The sequence below is a fragment of the Myxocyprinus asiaticus genome, chromosome 14 (assembly GCF_019703515.2).
Source record: "Myxocyprinus asiaticus isolate MX2 ecotype Aquarium Trade chromosome 14, UBuf_Myxa_2, whole genome shotgun sequence".
In the NCBI taxonomy this organism is placed as follows: Eukaryota; Metazoa; Chordata; class Actinopteri; order Cypriniformes; family Catostomidae; genus Myxocyprinus; species Myxocyprinus asiaticus.
Window position 1 is genome coordinate 22,259,458 of NC_059357.1, and position 9,070 is coordinate 22,268,527.

The 9,070-nt window shown below is 38.9% G+C and overlaps 1 pseudogene; it reads left to right on the forward strand.

The window, feature by feature from the left end:
- Window positions 1-42: 42 nt before the first annotated feature.
- LOC127451817 (matrix metalloproteinase-25-like) lies at window positions 43-8,807 on the forward strand (annotated as a pseudogene).
- The last annotated feature ends 263 nt before the right edge of the window (window positions 8,808-9,070 follow it).

A 9,070-nucleotide genomic window follows, 5' to 3' on the forward strand; every position in this document is an offset into this window, starting at 1 on the left:
CACATCCTGTTGACTCATATAACATTCAGATTTATCAACTGCAACTAATAAGGAGCACAACCATATTCACCAAAGTTTGTTTTGCTCATTGCTTTTTAAAGGTGATGCACATGTCACTAGACCTTTGTAATACATATGGAAGCCGTGAATGTCCTGTAGACCATTGGTTCTCAACCAGTTGTGCTTTGGGACCCAGATTTTATTGGATCATTAAGTGGCGACCCAACACAAAAACAAATTTTATTATCAAACGAGTAAACAAAAATGTCCTTAAAATCAAACATTGACATTTTTAAAGGGGCACACAGTGATATTTTTGCTCATCACTAAACTTTTAAACAGAAAAAAATAGTAACAGCAGAATAGTACTCAATTTAAAGATACATTTAAAATGATATATACTCACAAGAGATGAATAATCTAGTCAAATATGCTTTATACAATATATGGTGCTGGGCGCACATGAGTGCCACCATATTGAGATCATTTGACCAGCTCACTTTATCTCAATAATCTCTTGTAAATGGATGCTTAAACTTGTTGAATAAATTAATCATGTGCATATCAAAAAATGTTATGTGACTTTCCCATAACAAGGCATTTTAATACATAATTCACTAATTTTCTTGAATATCATCGCATTAGCATTTCAATTGTTGCTCTGGTAGAGCGCAACAGTGCCCACCCACCTCTTCAGCCATTTGTGTTACAGAAGTATTTTTCCTATTCATTTTGTTCATAGGCTTTTCATAAAATCCTCCATAAAAGAGTTGTAAGCCATGAACAAAACCAACCAGCTCAGATGTGAATCGCAACATTAAAAACTTTGATATGAAGCAAAAAATAATTCGAAAATTGGACAAAAAGATAAAGGTACAAGACTGTGTACTTAGCGTCTTTCATGAGGGCACGAACTACAATCCCATGAAGCATTGCGAATGACGTAATTGAATAAAAAATGATGGAAATATATAAAACTATTGATTTTAGGTTGTTGATTATAAGTATAGAAACAATATATTTCAGGGGCCTGGGTAGCTCAGCGAGTAAAGACACTGACTACCACCCCTGGAGTTACAAGTTCAAATCCAGGTCGTGCTGAGTGACTCCAGCCAGGTCTCTTAAGCAACCAAATTGGCCCGGTTGCTAGGAAGGGTAGAGTCACATGGGGTAACCTACTCATGGTTGCTATAATGTGGTTCTCACTCTCAGTGGCACATATGGTGAGTTGTGTGTGGATGCTGCAGAGAATAGTGTGAAGTCTCCATGTGCTATAATTTCCTAAGAAGTGAAGAATTTGCTCTCTTAAACACATGGGATGGAAAAGCTGCTTTATTTGCCAATTCTTTTCACAATATCCAAATTTTGCTAATAAATTTAATTTGTCACTAGGATGGAAAATGACTAGTGCAACATAAACACAAAAATGACTGAATCCACCTTTAATTTTACCATGAATTACTGTACATGCAGCCAATAATTCACCTCAAAAAACACATTGTGGTTGGCACAAACCATGTTTACCATGTTTGGCAAACCATGTTTTGCACGTGAACTCTTATTTAATGTAGTTTTAGAACAGACCTGTGACACATTTTTGGGTTGTGAGTCTTGTGTCTCAGTTGAGAACTACTGCTGTAGATATGTAGCTGTGAAATCAATTACTGCTATTTGTGAATTTCAGACTTTTATTACCATTCTTTCTGTCATGTCATATAATCTATATTCTTTCATTTAATTGCTGCATATCTCTTCCTCCTATATTCTAATTCTTCCACCTATTTCCTTATCAAACATCTGTTCTGTTCTCTTCATCTCATATTCCTTTCTGTCCTTTCAGTTGTGCCATAGTTGCTGTGTCCGTGTTTAATTGAGTATTGGCTTGGATTATCTGTATGAGATAGCCTTAATCTGTTTGAGTCCCTGAGAAAAAGTTTATAAGAGGAGTACTGAGGGTAGTCACACAGAGTGCCAGTCTACAGATGGACCTTATGTGTTAGTAAACTAGAAAGAGTGAGAGAGAGAGAGAGAGAGAGAGAGAGAGAGAGAAAGCACACAAAGGAGTGCAGAGTGAGCCAGATATTGAGCAGGAATTGTCTTCTGACAGAGAAGAGGAGAGTGAAAGAGAGAAGGAGGAAGATGAGGCTGAAGAATTTGAGGAAGAAATGGCAGAAATACAGGGCGAGCAGGACAGAAGGGGGGTGAGGGCCGTAGAGGACTGGAATGGGTTTATTTCAGGGCCTGCAGTTGAAGAGGAGGTGGTGTTGAACTGGAAACCAGGTGACCCTGTAACCCCTAGTATGTTCTCAGGCTACCAGGATACACAGAGGGTGAGCATTGCCATTACCACAGAAACCAGGCCAAAACAACTTCAATGGTTCTTAGGCCACATCCACACCAAACTAAAAACTAAATTTTCCATTTCCTAACATCGTTTTTCAAATTATGCTGTACTAAAGAGAGTTTTCAAAAATCTCAGTTTTCAGTGGAGAAAAACACTGTTCCAGTGTGGTTGAAAGGTTTAAATGTAGCTAAATCAATGTGTTTTCAACCAAAATGTATTAGTGTGGATGTGGTCTTAGTTGATTTGTGTTTTCATCCATCAGTCTTAGAATTTCATAATGAGGCAGACTAAATGGTAATCTGATAACTGCTAGCTGTAATTTGTGATATATTCATAATAAAACATGAGACATGGTTACAGTTTTACTTACTAAAGCAAAGCACAATTTGTTTGTTAAGCATGTGTGACGAGGAGGAGGGCGGGCCGGCCTGTGAGACACACGGCCGGCCCTGAATTGGGCTAATCAGCCGGGATGGGGATATAGACTAGCCGGAGGCGCCAGTTTGAGAGAGAGAGACACACACGGCTGCGCTGCACATTTTTTTATGTTAGTTTTAAGTTTACCATTAAAGTTTATGTTTACTGTTCAGCCGGTTCCAGCCTCCTCCTTGCCCGTCCTTATACTGTTACAGTGGTGCCGAAACCCGGGAGGGAGGAGGGATTCGCTGTCGCAGAGTCCTCGCCACTGCCATCTGCCAGGGGAGCAGCCGTGGCTGTCTGCCTGGGGACGGAGGGGTCGCTGCCGGCCGCCGAGTGCTGGAGGAACCACTGCTGTCCGCCGAAGAAGGGGAGGAGTGGTTCAGTCCACCAGGGGCCAGAGGACTCGCTGCCATCCGCCAGGGGAGGAGTGAGCTGGCATCCACCAGAGGGTGGAGGAGCGGTTGAGGACCAGGCGACAGCGTGTCCGGGAACAGGTGAGCACGTTTTTTTCTCTCTCTCCTCTCTCTCTCTCTGTCACTCCGCCTTGATCTTTCCCTCTTCCCCCTTCCCTCTCCTCGTCTCTCCCAGGGCTCCAAAAGGCCATGAACTATATAACTAAAATAGGCAAAGTAATTTATTTGCTATTACTTGACCAATGTCTGCACTGGGGAGATGTTCTGTTGCTTGCACAGCAATAAAAAGTCTTTATCAGGACACATGTTGGTGATTCCATGATTTGTGAACAAAGCATGAATATATGGGAATCCTTGGGAATGAACAAGAGAATACACATCTTGAGGATCTATAACATGCCTGATTTATTTATATAACAGAATTAATGTTGCCCTTTCTTAATGCCCTTGCACTGAGGCTCATAAACATCCTATCTATTTTTGTCATGACACAATGCTCTGGACCATTTCCTCTTATATGGAGGGGGGGTCTCCCAAAGCCCCAAACACAAGTTGGGAAATTATACCACTCTTTCATATGTTTTTTCCCTTATAGCTCTTCCTGTCTTCATACTGATCACTGTTCCACTTTTCTCTCAAGCCAAGAGCTCCATAGATATTAATCAAGCTATATATTGGTCTATAAGTTCCTTCACAAACTAGAGGGATGTTGAAGATGCTTTCAGCTAGTGTGTATGTGTGTTAGAGTGTGCAAAGGTGGATTTTGAATTGTTGTCATTCTGTTCACACTCTGTTCACTTCTTTTTGGCCTATTTTCGGTGTCATAGTTTATTCAAAAAGTAAACAGTGACCAAGGGGTTACACATGCAATCATGGAGGTCACACATGTAGACGGATGTTTAAAGCTCCCACTGAGGGGAAGAGAGAGAGAGAGAGAGAGAGAGAGAGAGATATGCTGGGCAAGTACATTGATCAAAACAACACCCAGCCACTCTGGAAGTAATATGAAACAGAGGACAAACATGACCATGACTGCATGGATGAATATGTAAAATATTCTCAGTTACATTTTATTGTAATTTTTCCATTCTAAATGCGTAATATTTATGTAATTGATAATTGTGCGTGTTTAAGCCTAATGCTGGTGCTTTAAGTGAAAGGAGAAACTGTGGATATCATACTGAATGAACATGACCACAGTTTTGACCAACTGGACAGTTCTTACAATACTCGGCGCTGCCCTTCTTAGCATTGTGAGGGCACGACCTGTGCAGATGCCAGACTAATACGCACAATAATTCTTACAATTAGGCCTAGCCTGGAGAATCGTTTCAGCCTTCAAACCTGTGTGTATTGTTTGTGTGTGTTTGTGTGTTGGACTGGTTGATTCGGTATGGGTATTTGCCATCTCCAGACTCTCTGATTGGTCGACTTCAGACCAGGGAAGGCATTGAAGAAGCTATGTGTTGAATGCAGCACTTTGCTGGGATTGAAGAGACTGGGCAACTAGGTGATTGACAATAATTTCAAACTCACCTATTTTATTAACGTTTTTTCTGGTTTACCAAAAATGGAAGCATATGTCCACCCCTCAGAAAGCAGAAGCCATTTTACACAAGGTGTTTTTTCTTGTCCAATCATTGTTTCTGATATTCTACTCTTGTTGAACTTTAGATCACACCACTCTAGACCTGATGGTCAAACCTAGCTGTTCTCTTCCAGACATTGTCATCTCTGAGGAACTGTTGAAAGCAAAGAGAAGAGCTGGAAGGAAGCTGAAGAGAAGATACACTTTGTCAGGGTTGAGCTGGGATAAGACTGACATCACTTGGAGGTGAGATTTTTAAAGGGATAGTTCACCCCAAATTTAAAATTGTCACATCATTTACTCATCCTCATGCCATCCCAGATGTGTATGACATTCTTTCTTCTGTTGAACACAAATGAAGATTTTTAGAAGAATATTTCAGCTCTTTTGGTCCTTTCACTGCAAGTGGATGGTGGCAAGCAATCTGAAGGTCCTAAAAGCAGCATAAAAGTAATCCTTATGACTCCAGTGGTTAAATCTATATCTTCAGAAGTGATATGATAAGTGTGGATGAGAAACAGATCAATACTTAAGTCCTTTTTTACTGTAAATCTCCACTTTCACATCTGAAAGTCACATGTGTCACCTGTTTAGTTTCACTTTCACATCTGAAAGTGAAAGTGAAGATTTTGAAAGTGAAAGTGGAGATTTATAGTTAAAAAGGACTTTAATATTGATCTGTTTCTTAAAGATTAATCTCCATCTCCATCAGTACATTCTGTGGGTCAATATGGCACTGTGAGAACACCACACATGGAAAAAGAAACACAATGTTGCTCAGAATAAAGTGACAATTGTGTGACACATTTTTGCTATATTATAACTGTACAGCATTTCCACTTTCATCATATTGGCATAACCAGAATATTTATGTTAAATAATTCCATATCTCTTTCCCTGTCCTCAGTGTGCAAGATTTTCCCTCACCCTCCATGTCTCCCACTCTTCAGCCAGGACTGGTGCAGCTCATTTTGACCTATGCCCTCCAAATATAGAGTGAAGTCACGCCTCTGCGTTTCCACAGAATCCACCCTTCTTCATATGACCCATTACCACAGGTAGACATCAAAGTTACCTTTACCAGTGGCTACCATGAGGTTGGTTATCCTTTTGTTGGCAAGGGTGGCACACTGGCTCATGCATTTTTCCCAGGACAGGGAAGACCTTGCTGGTGACACACACTTTGATGATGGAGAAAGCTGGAGGTATGCTGGTAAATTAATGATGTATGCATATCTGTTGATCCTATATGCCCACGTCATGTTCATAAAGATTTGATTGATGGAGTCATTGATGCAGTCAGAAATGGTTTTCATTCATTCTGTTGTCTTTTTTCACAGATTGGAGCAGTGATGCAGTGCATGAGTTTGGTCATACCTTGGGTCCCTTTCACTCCTCCTCCAATGACTCCATCACGAAGCCTTACTACTATGGTCCTCTTGGGGACATGAACAGCTATACCTTATCCGCTGATGACAGACTGGGCATACAGGCTCTCTATGGTACTCTCTAAATCTTGTGTACACAAACATGTGTTCACATGTAATGTATTCTATCTGAAGCTATATCACTTACTGGGGTTATATACTGTATACATACACAAAAATAAAATTTCATCCCACTTTGTGATGTCATAGAGATGCCTCCAGAAGTGTGGTGCTGAGTTCTCATGACTGTGTTTTTACCATATAGGAAAAATACATGATTTTAATCCCTCTCTATCAGTTGTTGCAGCCACAACCCTTCTGCCCCACCTCCCAACATCTCCTCGTCCACATCCCACCCATCAGTGAGTATCATTGTGATAATGGGAGCTTTGACTATGATCATTACGTTTTTTTAATGCTGTTCTCTTCCTAGCCCGTGATTTCCAGATCGCTGTCAGGGAGGTTATGATGGTATTGCTAATATATAATCAGAGTTATTCTTCTGAGGTATGATATTAATTACAATTGTTATATTGTTTGAACATGAGTTAAAGGTGAACTAAGTAACTTTTTTGTTTGTGTCATCTTGGACTTACAGTGATACCTAGGAGCCTGAATGCATTATCATTCAAAATCAAAAGTTTTCAGTTACAAATGCTATTGTAGAAATGTATTATTCACAGTGAGCCATGACTGATTAAATCTATGAATGAAAGTGTCTAATAACAGGACAGTTACTGAGATTAAGTGAGTATTATTCAGATGGTCATGTGATTCTAACATGGCAGCCACCATGTGCGGACCCTCTCCATGTAGGATAAAGCAGCTTTTATAAGGTTACTTATATGACTGGTGAGTACTCATGATATTATACATAGAGTATGTTTAAAAATTACAATTCATTTTTTTTTAAATAGTAAAACTTTTTAAATGAGGAAAAAATGACTGAGTGCACCTTTAAAGTACGAGAGAGAGCTAAATTTAGGATACAGTCACAAACGATATCCCGAAAATTATTGGAGGAAAAATAATTGCCACCTAATACTCTGTTTTGTTTCTTTTCCATGCTCTCCTTCACCAGCGCAGGTCCACACTTTTGGAGAGTGCATCTTTCAGGCTCATTAATGTCCTTAACTCCAGCTCTGATCCACAACTTCTGGATCAGGTTGCCCCCAGTAACAGCCAGAGTTGATGCAGTATATGAGAGAAGAGATTGATATATTGTATTCTTTATTGGTAAGACAAATAAGAGATCCAAAATCCAAATTAATTACGTTGATGCGCAAAGGACTCCATACAAAAATTGACAAGGAATATCTTTGGTAGTCATTTGTGGTTCTTTTCTTTTGTTTACGAAAAAGAGATGTGTCTAAAAAAAATAGCAGCAAGAGCCCAACATTTTTTTTTTTAAATACTGTTGCTTTAGTAACTGTCATAAAGAAACCATTTCCTGTAAAGGTTTATGTACATTTCATGTTTATACTGTAAATGTGTATATACTGTGTAGGGGACTAATGACTGGAATGGAATGTAAACAGTAAGACTGAAAAAATGTAGCACATTTTTAGAAATTCCTCAATGTCTGAAAAAAATGACTTTTCGACTGTACACTTAATTTTAAGAGCTGACATTTGTAAAACATTTACAACTGGGTCTATACAATACAGAAGCAGTAGGTCATAAAGGTTAAAAAAAATTGCAATATAGAACATAATTCATATACTTTTGTCATTTTATTCTCTCTCAGGTAATCAGTACTGGTTTTTTAAAAACACAATGTCCCTTCCTGGGTACCCACGACCGCTCTCAGAATGGGGTTTATGTAGTTCTGCTGGAGAGGTTCCAAAAAGAGTTGAGGCAGTAATTGTGTGGCCACACAATGGGAAGACCTACTTGCTCAGTGGTGGGAAATACTGGAGGTTTGATGAGGCAGAAACAGAGAGGAAGTTGGATGAAGGATACCCTAAACCAGCATCTGTGTGGGGTATGCCCTCTCATCCTGATGATATAATTAGATTTCAGGATGGTAAAAAGTGTCTTGTATCTTAATAGCTTATTCATGATGTTTCCCATCTCTGTTTTCCCCCAAACCAACCTTTAACCATTTTATTCACATTTCCCATAGGAGATATTTACTTCTTCAAAGACACAAACTACTGGATATTAAAAAGAGGAGGTCTGGACCAGGAATCTAATTCACCAAAGTCCATTGCAGTTGATTGGATGAAATGTGATGTTCACATTTCAACTCACGCACCTGAGATGCACAGAAGAGACAAAGATTGTAGCTGTGCCCACAATACAACGGCTATGATTTGTCCTTTGACAACTATTATATATTAAATTATCATACTTTTTATTTAAGTTCTTTCATTGTAGTGATTACATATTATTTGTACATATTATTGGTGTGGTATTGGCTTATTTTATTTTATGTAATTTAGATTGACTACATTTTTGGTGCACTTTATTTTTCACCTATATGAAAAATTTTGCCATCCTTTTTCTCTCCTAAAAATGTACAATTGGCTGAAATTAGTGATAGTTCACCCAAACAATGAAAATTCTCTTATAATTTACTCACCCTCATGCCATCCCAGATGTGAATGACTTCCTTTCTTCTGCTGAACACAAACAAAGATTTTTAGAAGAATATTTCAGCTCTGTAGGTCCATACAATGCAAGTGAATGTAGGCTAGAATTTTGTAGGTCCAAAAAGCACATAAAGACAGCATAAAAGCAATATATATGACTCCAGTGATTAAATACATGTCTTTCAAAGCAATTTGATAGGTGTGGGTGAGAAACAGATCAATATTTAAGTCCTTTTTTACTATACTGTAAATCTCTACTTTCATATTCTTCTTTTATTTTTGGT